Raw genomic sequence first — 12,703 nt, 5'->3', positions numbered from 1 at the left:
GTGATGTGGGACAGTCATGGTAGAAATAATATTTTCCCCCATACACAGCAGTACAAAAACCTTAAGCCAGCAAAAATAAAATATGCATAGCCTTGCCAATACCTATGCTTGCTAACCTATAAATATATCTTCTGTAGCTTCCCTTCTGCACTATTCCTCTATTGAATCAGGGAAGACATTTTGAACCAATGATCCCTCATGAACCAACTCACTCCCCCTTATGAAGTTCTGACTTCACTACAGTATTGTTGATACAATGGTAGCAATATTGTCCAAACTAAAGGTTGTAAAATTATTATAAATATGTACTTTCAGATAAAAAATTTTAATAACAAAGTTTCTTTGCTAAAAAAACCCCAAAGCCTTAATTAAAAATGTTCAGGCAAAATCTAGAACTGCTGCCCAACACAATCTGCTCTTTGTGAAAGTACAGAAGGCCCAAGAACATGGAATGTATTAAAACATGTGTGATTTGTTTGACATTTTCATATAGACTTTCAGTACATTGGAAAAAATGGTTAATCTTTTTATGTTTTGCCTAAGGGCTTGTCTACAGTTACCAGGGCTTTGACACAGAGCGATCGATGCATCAGTGGTCGATTTAGCAGGTCTAGTGAAGACCCGCTAAATTGACTGCCGAGCGCTCTCCTATCAACTGCAGTACTCCACCTAAACAAGAAGTGCAAGGGGAGTTAACGGGAGAGCATCTCATAAGCACCTTATTATCCTTAGCACCAATCCAGTAGCATGGACCCCGCGGTAAGTAAATCTAAGTATGTCAACTTGAGCTACATTAATCATGTAGCTGAAGTTACATAACTAAGATCAATCTCCCCCTGTAGTGTAGAAAAGGCCTAAGAAACACATGCTTGTGTCTTTCATAGCTGTGATTCTTTCTCTGATCATTTTGCAGAAGCCCGAAAGGAATGTTCCATCCTCTTTCTGTCCTTTTGGATGAAAAGGATTACATTTTAATTTTACTGTGAATAGTTTTGGTGTAAGACTATTCAAAAGAGTACACAGTAACATATACACTAACTTTATAATGCCACCTGTAATCTTGCATTAGAACAAGAGGGGGAACTGAAACCTTAACTTGGTTTTTAATTCTGTAGTTCTATGTTAAGGCAGCAATAGCAAAATGTATTCTGCTGCAACATCATTGTGATGGATTGGGTCACAGAAACCCCCTTGGGACTGCCACCTGATGTTCTGGAACTATCTCTGGGCCCATTGTCCCTACTAACTTGGCACTTCAGTATCTTGTCTTGTTTGAGCCAGACACTCTTGCCTGCTGCAAACACAGATCCAAGTCTGAACCACGTCCCGCAGAAGCTGCAGGCTTAACTGAAAACAGTTTAAGAGGTGCTCCTGTCTCCAGCACCCAGATACCCAGCTGCCAATGGGGTCCAAACTCCAAATAAATCCATTTTACTCTGTATAAAGCTTATACAGGGTAAACTCATAAATTGTTCGCCCTCTATAACACTGATAGAGAGGTATGCACAGCTGTTTGCTCCCCTAGGAATTAATCACTTACTCTGGGTCAATTAATAAGCAAAAAGTGATTTTATTAAGTATAAAAAGTAGAATTTAAGTGGATTCAAATAATAGCAGACAGAACAAAGTTCCGGTAAATTACCAAGCAAAATAAAATAAAACAAGCAGGTCTAAGCATAATACAGTAGGAAACTAAATGCCAGTAAATATCACCCTCAGATATGTTCCAATAAGCTTCTTTGACAGACTAGACTCCTTCTAGTGTGGGTCCAGCAATCACTCACACCCCTGTAGTTAGCAACCTTTGTTCCAGTTTCTTTCAGGCATCCTTTGGGGTGAAGATGCTATCTCTTGAGCCAGCTGAAGACAAAATGGAGGGGTTTCAAGTCACTTATATAGTCTCTCTCTTGTGGGTGGAAACCCCTCTATCCCCCATGTAGAATCACAGCTACAATATGGAGTTTTGGAGTCACATGGACAAGTCACATGTCCATGCATGACTCAGTTCTTTACAGGCTGACACCATTGCCCACATGTTAGCCCAAATATTCCCAGGAAAGCTCAGATGTGGATTGGCATCTATCAAGGTCCATTGTTAACCAAATACTCTCAATTACTTGAATAACCCCTTCACACTCTGTTGACCAAATCTGCTTTAGGTGCTTTCTACAGCAAACATTTTAAGTACAAGCATAGAGCCAATGCTCATAACTTTAGATATAAAAATGATATATGCATACAAATAGGATGAATATATTCAGTAGATCATAACTCTTTTCAGAGATATGTTACATGGCATATCTAGCATAAAACATATTCCAATTATGTCATATTTACACTCATAAGCATATTTCTATAAAGCATTATGGAGTGCAATGTCACAACTATCTATATAGTTTATTTAAAACAACCCCATAAATCCTCTTGATATCAGGAAAGGAAAGAAATTATTTATTATTTGTTTTTACTTGTGGGGGACACTCAGACCCCATGGTGGGGATTGTGAGGGCAATATAAGTACCTAGATAAAATAGCTAATTCAGGAAGAGTTGAAAATTAGTTCTATGACAAAACAAAGTTACCTAGTTTGATATGTTAATGGAGTATCCAACAAGATGCATGTGCTGTTGAAATGGCTTTGTAGGTCACTTAATATGCTAATTCTAATAACAATTCTGTTAAATTGTGGATTGTTATGTGTTAGCTTAAAAAAACTGTTATATTTAACAATGCACTCAGCTACTCTAAATGTCATTTCTATAATGTCCTCTTAGTCTAAAGTTTGTACACTATAGCAATAGGCTTCCAGGAGACATATTATATTGAACAGTGCCATCCAGTGGTCAATTGGATTACTCACAGCTAAATGTTCCCTATGCAACATCCACATTCATACTATTGCACTCTCAGCACTTGTGCTATCACCCAATACTAATTTCAACAGTACATGCACAACAGTCAATATTAGCATACCTTGGATAAGGTCTATTATAATTTTCTATTCATGGCAGAGTTCTAAACTCCTTCCAATGTTAGTGTACGGTTGCCCTAAGTTAGCCAAAATGATTAAGATAAACATCAGTTCTCTTCCCATTTGAGAGGACTGGTCATTGAACGATGGCAATAGCAGTGATAAACTTCAAGGTCCTTGAGGAATTCTGTTGCAATATAGTTAGAATACTGTTGAAAGTTTTTATACTAGGGTCCTAGCTTGTGGAAGAAGAGTGACAGACAGTGAAAGGGGGAGAAGTGACTCAATCATCTGCTAACATTCAAACTGTTAATGAATCCAGAATTGCGTCCCACCAAACAGTAAAAGAATCTGAACTATCATTTGCTGTTGTACCATTCTCTATGGCACCATTAGTTATTGACAACAGTTAAATATTCTGAGGATATTTGTAACGTGAGGATAATGTATCAGACTGAGGACTGCATTCAGAAAAAAAATAGTTAAAAATCGGCTTCCTAAATGAGACACAGATACTGGCATTGACTGTATTTTCAGATCTGAGGAATTTGATGTCAAATGAAGGCACGTCAGTATATCTCCGTATAATAACTGGAACACTGAAGAGCCATCATCATCATAAGAGCTCATTTCTTTCCCCCAGCTTTATAATTCTTAGTCACTTGCTAGCATGAATCACAGCTAAATTCAGATAATGAAGGCTTAGCAATTTCATTATACAGCGTAGCAATATAAATCTGGCCATTCTGTTAGAACTGACTGCATCAAAGACCAAAGTGAACTTCCTGGAAGTAAGTAAACTACTTTAAAACAGAAATCACTTGATTTGCTCTTCACTCAGCAGGCTACACACTGATAGGCTGTATCTGAATGCCAAAACTACTAGTCCCAATGCTGCTTTCCAGATAGAGAATTGATAATAAACAGACACTGCACATTAAATGGTCACTAAGTCTAACCCTGTATGTAAATAGTCTTCCTCCGTGAGAAGCCAGACATATGAGAGGAGGAATGGAACACAGATTTGTGTGTATACTCTACTGTTGAGGCAGCCAGTGGGAGGAAACCATAGAAGGTAAAAAAATAGTTAATTTTTAAACTACATGGTCTATGTATAAATTCATATCCTACCTAAATCGGGAGCTTACCAATAAGATGTCTTTGGTCAAGTCCAACTAATCAGATTTTAAAAGTTCTGTTTCTAAAATCGTAAGATTTGAATATTTTTGCAACTCTTTGACTCAAGATGACGTGTATAGTCAGAACCTGTGAATGTTGAACATCTATTTGGCCCATTTTATAAAACCTTTAAGACAGAGAAGCATTATAACTTTCACATTAAATCTGGGAATTTAACATCCTTGTTGCTATTCACGAGGAGCATCTGAAGTGGCTGGTAAGTTATAAGGATTGATATCACATCAGCAGGTAATAAAATTATAACTCAAAATTTCTTACCCACGTTGATATCTGCGTACTGGATTCTGCACATTAGCTTCTAGAGTGACTGGCTTTCTATCCAGCTGCACCAGGATTGGGCCAGCCTTTAATGATATTTTTGTAAGATAAATATATATATAATTCAATTTTTAATTCTAGAAACAGTGAGACTCCAGGGTTCTCAATAACATACAATATTCAGCGTACATCAATAGTGCACACTTCTTATGGTGGTGTGTAGAGTACATATTCTGTATGTCCCCCAGCACAGATATAGATAGCAGTGGAGATGGTGAGGCACTGCTTAAGTGAGTAGAGTAAAGACACACCAGAGCCTTATGGTATGTATCTTACATGGCTCTCTACACACCCATGCTTCCTATGTCTACACTGCTGTTTTTACTACTGTAGCGTTCCACTACCTGGAGGCTGTCTGAGCCTTTCCCCACCACAGAGAAAGGCTCCAATAGTGGGGAAAGCCTCTGGCAAAGTGGAGGTGGCAGGCACAGGGTCTAGCAGCTTCCTGCTGCTAGAGCCTTTCCCCACTGCCTCCCTCATGCCAGAGCCTTAGGCCGACACATTTAGCTATACACTGCAGAGTGGACACACTGCTTTTCACTTCAGCATGTAGTTACACACAACCTACAGGCCGATGTCAGTGGTGTTCAGCATAGATGTAGCCTCAGTGTGCTCTCCAGATCACAAGTGTTTCACTGCAGTGCTGGTGCCTGAGGTCTAGGGGAAAAAAGAGAATAATTTGGATATTTGTGTTTGCCAAGAGCAGAGCACAGTTTCACCCAATTATTTGTCAGAGAGTAGAGCTGTTTCACATGCCAGGAATAGCCTAGAATTTTAGTGTAACCTCTCACCGGCATAGGTGGTGAGTTATATGGGCCCGTGCTCCACCAATATTTAGGAACGTGGACCTGGCTCCACCAATGTTTGGGCTTACCACACTTTGGGGGGCCCTGCGCTTCAGGGGGAAGCAGGATCCAGGGCGTCTGGGGGGGGGGCTAGAAGGGGGCCTGGCACCAGCAGCAGCGAGCGACCCGGTGCCAGCCCACCCCACTCCGCCCTGCCAGCTCCTGGTGTCATTCAGGGGAAGGGATGGAAGGCCGAAAGAGGTGGGAAGGAGTAGAAGCAACTGCCGCACCTTCCCCTCTCACTCTTTAATTGTGGTATAAGAGGTCCCAAGGGAGCAGATCTCCATTATGCAGATACTACTATGGGCTCTCTAGCATCCAGGCTTTTCTCTCTGTTCTGCCTCAAATGCAGTGAAACTAAAATGGTTCTGTTGTCTTCAGGGATTCTTAAGCCACCACATGGGCTGCAGGAATTAACTCTTCAAGTTTTATAGAAGTAAAAAAAGTTAAAAAACCACTTCCTATACTTGCTCCAGATAGTCACTATAAATTGATTCAATACAGGCTTAGTGAGTATCTTCACTTTCCCTAATGTGTCTGGACATAAGTATTTCTCTTCACTCAGCTGAAAAAAAATTAAGAATGAGCAGAATAGAATCAAAGAAGAAAAGCTACATCAATTGCTATTTGACTCACAAAGCATTATCTAATACAAAAGCATTTAGCAAGAATTTAATTCCCCCATAACACACCTATATTTAGATTATTTATCATTCGACTAGAAAGGACATTAATTCGCTAGGAACAATCAGACCTACTTGAAATTTGGAATGAATAAGAACTCTTACTAAATTTACCAAACACTCAATCCAATAATTGTTCCTCTGGCATCACTGGCAAACTTAAGACACTTACAGTCTGAAAGGAACAGACTTATATGTTCACAGCTTTGTACACCATTTAGCATACTTTTGTTTCCTTCTCCACTCTGTTTTGCTAAAACCTAAGCACATACAATAGGTACTTTGGTTACAGTACCAACTCTGAACATTGTCTTTTGTCATATTTGTGTTCATTAAATTTTAACCCTTTAAATGAGCGTTAACATACAGACTATTTAGCTAATTAAATCATGCAAAGTAGAGAAGTATAGAAAATTGTTTGAGTCATTTCCAGATTACTGGTGGGTTACACTGCAGTACACCTATTTGTTTGTAAAGCAATGAATGCTTTATATTTCTATTTCATTAAATGCATTTCAAGTGCACACATAAGAAGACCTGAGCCTGTCACCTTTTGGTTTCCATGGGAGTCTTGTTTTCACTAAGAGCCTCAGCTCTGGCTAATAGTCTTAAACCCTTTATGCTAATTCTTCTGGTCATGTAACTAACAGAGTTAATGTATCCTAATTTGATAGAATTGCTGTGAATCAAGCAAAACCTTAGACATATGTAAGTATATAGAGAGAGATGATAAACATGCAGCCAAAATGGAAGACTTAGCAAGTTAGACTTGCTTCTAGTGGGACTATTCAATTCACTATCTCAGCTTCTTCTTATTTTGGGTAATTCAAATTCTTTTCTTAAAAGTTTCCCAAATTAGTTAATGCCAAATCTGAGTGATCATTTAGATTCTCCTGCTGGTTTGATACATTTAGATGTACACTGTCAGCAAATCACTTCTAAAGATTTATGTCTTCAGAGATGTAACTATGATTCAATTATTTATAAGTGCTAGAGAAATTTAAAAAAAAATCAATGTTGCATTATAGACAGAAGTAAGCTTATTTGTTGGCTATTATTAGCAAAAGTCTTGTAACTTATTAGTCTCCTTAAAAACTGTGCAGACATTTTTTACAGTAATTATTTTACATTGGCAAGTAATGGTCATACTATCGAACAATTCCATTTCTGAAAGAGAGAACTTCTCTCATTAGCATTTCTATTGGCCCAGTTAATGAAACTCCAAACTCTTCAATCCCCATGTCAACAAAAAAAGGTCAAGGGAAGCTCTTATTGATTAGTGCAATCTGTACTATATCTCCCAATGTTAGATATTTCAATGTTTTTTAAAGTGATCTATTGTAAGATAAAGTCAAAATAAAAATAGCATAAAAGGACTGGTACATACTTTAGTCACATTCTGCAGACTCTAATCAGAACGCCTAATAACATCAGTGGACAGTGGGATATGGCTCTGTTACTAACTACTTGAAAAATACATATAGGACCAGTTTCTACTCCCACTCAAGTAAATGGACGTTTTGCCCAGGACTTATACAGAAGCTGGATGCGGTTCACCATGAAATAATGTAATGTGACATTTAGGGATACGAATCTCCTTCGGTGCACTTCTTTTTGCACTGTAAAATTAGCCAGCATTTACACTAGAGATATACTTAATAATTTGCAAAACTATGGGTTTTGAGTCAAGGATCTCTGGAACAATTGTAGCTACAGACCAGATGTAGTAATGAAATGCATAACTAACACTAATGCATTAGGCACCATATAACAATATTTGGTTTGTGTAGATGACCTATAGTTCTATGCCCAGGAATTATTACGTCAGTAGTTCTATGCCCAGGAATTATTTGGTCATGGTCTGCCTGAACAGATCACATGGTTAGGATCTATAAAGAACTCTGCCACAACTGAAAACCACTTCAGAATTTAACACAGAATTCTGTGCTTTCAGAAACAGAACTAGCAAGACCAGTTTCAACAGCACCATTTGGTGACATCCAACAATACGACTCATGAGGTTAATAGCACCTATTTACCTATTAGCTAAGGTAAAAAATACTTGTGAGAAATATAGCTACAGTACCATTGAGAGAATATATTAACGGAAACCTCAATAAATAAGGGGTTGGGTACAGGGATAGAAGAGCCAGCTAAACAGATCAGAGAGTCAGGCAGTCATTTTCTTCACTTTGACCTCCTATTCCTTTGAAAAAGATGGACTTTCTTCTGCAAAGTAGAGCTCCTCAAAAAAGTGTAGGCAAAATAGTTTTCCATAGGAAGATGCAGTTTAGTCAAAATTAAAATGTTTCATGGAAACGTGATCATTCTGACAATTTTCAATGGAAGAAAGTCAAAACAATTAGTTTATACCCTGCTTTTGTTTCATTAAAGTCAAAACTTCTTTCACTGAGGTAAAAAACATTTTGTTTAGATTCATTTAGTTTTATTTTATTTAAATAGTACATATTAAAATATGTTTATATATTTAATGTTTTTTTGTTCCAAAAACAACCAAACAAATTTTGAAGTATCAGAATTTCCCACGGAAGAGAATTTCCACTGTCCAGCCAACTCTGTAGTTAAGTGACATATATAATGATAACAAGAAGCATCTTTAACATCCAGAAAACATGGAACTTCCATTAAATTCTACATGCTGTTCCTGTAATTTTAAATTGAGAAGTGGCTGTTAATTCAATTTTTTTTTGAAAAGTATGGTTTTGGTAGGATAACTTCTTCTCTGACTACTTTACGACTTCCTACAACTCATCCCACATTAATGTAAAGTGGGTGAGGGGCGGGGGAATTAGAGTTTGCCCAACACAACACAATTAAAGTTTCCAAAGGTTTTGTTCTGAAGTTTGTTAGAAAAGGAGAGAGAAAAAGAAAAGGAAACACATCAACCAAAACCAAGCATGTGAAAACTTTCCTTTTTTTTTTTTTTTTGGTCAAAGTATTTGTCAAACTTTTCAATTAAAAGTATTCAGCCATCGCTAGTGGCTATATAATACACTGGTTTTGCACATCTGAGGTCTCTCGCTAGATCCCATATATAACAGCCCACTATTTAAAGCTAAGGGAGTTCACTCTAGGTCAAGTGGGTGAGTCCTCAAGTTTGCTGCTATTTGATCTACACTGTTTGCAAGCATAGTAGACACTGTTCATTACAAACACAATAGACACACTAGACTGGATTCATGAAATGGCCAGTTTGAAGAATGGTGATAAAGAACATCAGTAGTGCTTATTTCCCAGATCTTCAATAAGCTCCTAAATCATTCAAATCCTCAATCTTGATAGCCCTTCCTGCAACATGATGCCTCAAAACTTTTGCCTCTCTTAATATTACAGCCAAAACAGATTTTATTAATGTTAGTGCACAATTTCCTAAGCATTTATTGAACCTTGTGAGTATCAAATGGCTTTGCTTTGGAAACCTGTTTTTAAAATGTCTACTGTACATATGAAGAACTGATTGAACACAGAGATGTTTGCAAATTGAATTCTTATGGGACTGTACATTAGTGCATGAATTAAGTTTGCATCTAATGCTAATGTACCATGACATTAATTTTGAGGCAGGCATTGGATTAGCTGAAACTGCTCTTTGCTTCGTGTATATAGAGGCAAGTCACTTTATCTTTCATGAGCCATACAGTGGTTAATATTTTGTTAATTTGTTCTTAAAGATCACTCACCTTGGAGCACATCCTTATATATCTGGCTAAAATACAGACTCTTGAAAACTTCACATTCATTCCTGATAGAATAAGGACACAGAGAAGGGATTCTTCTGTGTGTAATGTCCAAATTACCTGGAAGACTCATGACAGACGGCTGTACTCTCATGGACCTGGCCTTCCTTCCACTGAATTCAAATCCAGGTAGCTATGCTGTTATAGACTGGACACTAAACTGAAAAAAAATGTCCCAACAGTCTTGTTTTATAATAGTTTATTTTAAAAGAAATCTAATTTTCACACATTAACAATGGTGCTGTACTAACAAGGGCATCTGATTTAGTGTAATTTATTAAATCTAAATCAGCTCCTCACCTGGCATCTGTTGCTTGTTTATATTCTAATAAATAGGACCTGAGAATGTAGGCGGCCTGTGTGATGAACTCCTACAGAGCAGCTGCATATCTGGGACCCCATCACTGGCACAAGTTTTGCGAGGTTAATGACTAACAGCAGGACAATGTCACAGGTACAGACAATTAATAAGGTTTGGAAAAGTGCCTACAACACTTTCCTACTCTGTCCTTATTGAAGGCTGCATGGACAGCAGTAGTGATGAAGAAAGCAGGGATAATACAGACTTGTTGGTAATATCAGAAAATAATTGTTTAACTTTTAAAACTAACATATTTTGTTCATCTAAGTAGCTTTGTAAGTCCTACATAGGCTTCCTAGCAAGCCAGGGTTCTATGGTACTGACTTTGTTAATCATCATTATGACTGATTCAGGATGGGCCTGACTGTAAAGTGCTGAGCACCCTCAATACCCAATGAGAACTGAGGGTAGGAAACACCTCACAACAGCTCAGTAGGATGATAGGTGCCATAAAGGCAAACAAAGACTCTACCCCAGCCCTAAAGAACATGTATAAAGATGTTATAAGACTTGGAGAGAATGAGGGACAAGAGTGACAAAAGATAATGGGTCATATCCCCTGTAACAGGGGAGTCAGGTACCTTGGAAGGCTGCTTGGGTTGCTACCTCTCTGCTCTAGTCCATGGAGCAAAGTGCACATGGTCAGCTGTCCCCTTTACACTCCACCCTCATGCAAGCAGGGTGACCCTGATGTGAACTTCTAGAATGGGTGTCATACTACTACAAGCCACGTGCACTTACCTCCTTCGCAGTAGGATTGCCAGTGCACTTGCTTTCACTGTCTACTTAATTACACAGTTGTAGCTAGACAGCCAATGTTGTTCATGTTCAATAAAAAGTTTTGCTCTTCAATCTGTTTGTGTGAGAGTACCTTGACTTCAAGACATAGAAGAATCATAGAGTCATAAAAGATTAGGGTTGAAAGAGACCTCAGGAGGTCATCTAGTCCAACCCCCTGCTCAAGGCAGGACCAACACAAACTAAATCATTCCAGCCAGGGATCTGTCAAGAAGAACATATAAAGAGGAACTTTTAAACACAGATATTTTAATACAGTCACAGCTTGACAATACACTACATGATTTCCTCAGATACGTACACTCTAAAAATGTATTACAGTAATGTTCAGATCTCATTTTTCCCTTTCAAACCAAGGCTGTGGGACAAAAGGTGTCAGACTTCCTTAGCTCTTCTGGACAGAGCTCCAGCTGGCTGCCAGACCCATCACTCCTTTAGTTCCATAACAGAGAAATAATGTTTTAAACACCTCTGGAAACCCTTCCTCATCCTGATTTGGCTAGCTCAGTCTCCTGCTCTGGTAGCAGAACTACCTGGGGATAATTTAAGGCCCATTTCCCATTCTTTAGCAGACTGGGCCCCACTTATTAATTTAGCTTTTTGAAGTATATTAACTTCTAAAGACACCTGATAGCTTAAATGTGCTGTAGCCAAACTTCCACTTCCTCATTCAAACAGCAGCAGTTGTCTCTAAAGGCCTTCTGTAACAAGGTTTAATCCAGTTCAGACTTTTCTGCTGCCTCAGTTTCTGCTTGTTGCACTTCCTAATGAGAGCACTCAGCTGCTTCTATTCCAAATAACCCCCGTTCTTGGAATCTGGTTTATTAAAATACCACCATAGTTCAAATGTCAACTTAAAGCAAACAAGTCTTCTCTACACCACGGGTTTTTTTTAGCCCCTTTCCTCGCAAAGAAACCAAGGTTATGCTGCCTGGCATTTACTAACGCTTCTAATTCTTGAGGCTTTTGGTCTTTCATTCAGTGAAAGTAGGTCCAGCCTTTCCCTCAGTCATCTCTAATCCTGGGTCCCTTCTGGACCCCTTGTGTCTCTCTGCCCGTCTCTCTCTGATGGAGCAGACATCTTCTTATAAGTCCCACCCCAGGCTACTATCAGGTGATTACGTTCACCTTAACCCAACTGCCGGTCCTAGACCAAATCAATCACCCACAGTTGGATAGCTTGGAATACAGGGGGCCAAACCACGTCAAATTGCCAGCCCAGTGCACCCTGCAAAAACTTCCCTGATTCGCTATGGCTTTTCCGACAAACATTAGTCCAATTTGGCCAATGAAATCTGATAACTAATCACTGTAGTGTTCCAACTCTCCTCCTTTTACTAAATGTTTCTTTCAGTGTTCTGCATTATGTATATACTTAAAAGCACCTGGCCTCTGGACACGGTATCCAATAAATATTTGGTGGTAAAGAGATTCTGTGAAGAGGCAACATTCAGAGATGTACAGGTGTCCACCTGCACACACACACATATGCGCACACATACACAATTGCAATATAGGTCTCCTACCTTGCAGGCCAGTGCCAATACCACTTTACTCAGCTGCTATGTGCCCAAGTGAGGCAGAAGATGAGTGAATTGCCCCTGAAGCAAAGTGAGCAATATTACTGGCCACTAGACAAAAGATATCTGCAACCAATTTCAGAGGGATGTAAAATTCCAGAAGAAGTTGAGCATAATTTTTTTCCAGACTTCATGCAGCTCTAGAAAAAACAGAACTGTTGGTTGTCCTACCTCAAATCCTAAGAATAC

The sequence above is a fragment of the Mauremys reevesii genome, linkage group 9, assembly GCF_016161935.1.
Source record: "Mauremys reevesii isolate NIE-2019 linkage group 9, ASM1616193v1, whole genome shotgun sequence".
NCBI classification, from domain to species: domain Eukaryota; kingdom Metazoa; phylum Chordata; order Testudines; family Geoemydidae; genus Mauremys; species Mauremys reevesii.
Note: the sequence above shows the minus strand (reverse complement) of the source record.